Raw genomic sequence first — 2,611 nt, 5'->3', positions numbered from 1 at the left:
TGCGTTTCACAACCTGTGTGTGGATCATGATCCCTTTGACAAACTTCAGTCTCCAAAATGATTCCCGACTACGATTCATAGCAGAAGCGAAATTACAACTATGAAGAAGCAAGAAGAATAATTGTGTCATCAAGGGACGTAACAACATAGGAACTGTGTTAAAGGGGGCAGCATTAGGAAGGTAGATCACTGACTTATAGTCCAAGAAAGAGCGTCTAGCTATGGGCCAAATAAACAAAATACAGTATCACCAGCATGCCAGTAACACGGGATAAAATGCAAGCTGGGGAGATAGTTTTGTGGGAAGAAGTGCCTGCTGTGAAATTACCAGAACGTGCATGACAGCCCATAACCCATGATTGGAGGGATAATAACAGGCCACATGGAGGGTCCCACGGCTCCAGCCACATATATAACAGAGGATGGCATTGTTTGCATCAATAGGAGGAGAAGCCCTTGGTCCTCTGAAGGCTCATTTCCCCAGTGTGGGGGTATGCCACGGTGTTTAGATGGGAGTGGTGGGAAGAAAAGCATCATCACTGAAGCAGGGGGAGAGAGAATGGGAGAGGGGATCCAGGAAAGGGGATAACATATGAAATTTAAATATATAAAATTCCAGTAAAAAAGAGACAGGAAGTGTTTACTTTCACCCATTGTTTGAGCTGGTACCATCTATCATGATGGGGAAGGCATACCAAGTGGAGTGTGATGGTCACATTGCAGACCTTGAGGGTGTTCAGCTTTCCTTCTTTCCTTGTTTCTTTATTTCCTTGTTTTAAATTCCACATATGGGTGTTTCCCTTGCTTTTATGTATCTATATAAAAGATACATATACAGAAATCACATGAAACTTAGGGGAGAAAAGCAGGTATAGCTGTCAATAAGATATGGGAGGCCACATGGCTCAAGTCGGTTCCCCTCAAGACCTCATGTATATTCATCAAGACAAGAGACAGGAGCAGGGCACAGAATTGAACAAGAATATTAAATGCTTGTGAGCCACCATGTTGGTGCCAGGGTCTGATCTCAGGTCCTCTGCAAGAGCAGTAACGGTTCTCAACTACCAAGACACCTCTCCAGTCACACACAATCATTGTTTATACAACCCCCCAAACACAGCACCACTTGATGTGTGTAAACACGCATACTAGACGTGCGGTGTGATTTATTTGTGTGAATGTTCAGTCAGTGTGATACAAACGCTCTTGTGTTCACGAATTTTGGCATCGCCGTTTTCACTTGGAGGTTCTCTTCATTCTCAGCTTTGGTGTTTACATACATCTTCAAGAGAGGAACCGCCCTGACAGCCTACCCCGGCCTCCCCCCATTTGCAGCTATGCCTACCTTTCTTCACTAAATGAAACACCACCTCAGACTCTACTCTTTCATTTTGTTCAGTGTAGTATACTCTCCAAAACCATAAAATGGAATCCCAGATGCAGAGGGAAGAAGTTTTGCTGTTTGTTACTTTGTTTGCTTTTAGTTGCTTTTTCCCACTTCCACTGGTTTGAACTTGTGTCCCCTTCAGTGTCAGGTACTTAATTCAGCCAGCATTTTGAGAAGGGCTGTGGGTGGAGTGTGATAAAAGGAAAAATACTGAAGAGAACTCACTGGGATTTTGACGATTAATACAAAGTGTTTATTGACTTGATTTTTCAGTTACACAGAACCCTGGACAGCACTGACTCAAACTCAAACTTCACATCTGACAATTTGCTCGAAGGAACTAAAAAACCTTAAATACAAAATTGATCCAACAAAATAAGCCCTAAGATGTAATGAATGACCCTCTATAAAGAGAAACATTAAACTTTTTTTTAATAAATTGATGATTTTGATGTTTTTGTTTAACAATTTCATATACTTATATAATTAGTTTTAGTCCATTCCTTTCTGTATTTGTCTTCCCAATTCCCCTCCCTCATCCCCCTCCCTCATTCTCCCATCCCATCCTTCACTTCTCCCTTGCTTCCTCCCTCATCCTCCTCTGTCATCCCCTCGGTCAACCCCTTCTCTCACGCCATTCCCACTCCAATTGGCACCGATATTCTGAATGACTCCCCCTTCCTATTTCATGTCTCCTTTCTGTGTGTATTCCTTAAGTTTAATTAGTTACATGAGTACAGAGGTATTGGACAGAACAACTTATCTATGGGTACAGGAATGAAGAAGGGAGTGAAGCAGAAATTTCTGGTTTCTTTGGAGACTCAACTGTGTCATGGATGTTGGTCTGGAAACTGTCTTAGGAGAGGATGTTTTGCTGAGAACAAACACATGGTGTTTCTGGTTGATGACTGGGAAAAGGGCATGTGATATTTATAAAGGGTACCCTATACAACAGTGGGCAACACCACGGCATTGGCTTGCCTTGCCACTCTTCTCTGATGCTCAATGGACTTTGATGACCCTGGTCTTCATGGACCATGCTGTGGCATTGGTTCACCTTTCCTTCTTCACTGACCATTGTTTGTCATGACTTTGAAGAGAAAATAGCTCCAGAGAACTTCTTGTGGTGACATTGTGGTGGCTTCTTGCTGCCTCCTGCAACCGAGGCCAATTGGAAGAGCTCAGCAATTTCTTCTGGGTTGAACTGTCCTTGGTGATTCATGA

Source organism: Rattus norvegicus (assembly GCF_036323735.1).
Source record: "Rattus norvegicus strain BN/NHsdMcwi chromosome 3 unlocalized genomic scaffold, GRCr8 chr3_unlocalized_1, whole genome shotgun sequence".
Lineage (NCBI taxonomy): Eukaryota > Metazoa > Chordata > Mammalia > Rodentia > Muridae > Rattus > Rattus norvegicus.
This window is presented reverse-complemented; position numbering follows the sequence as displayed.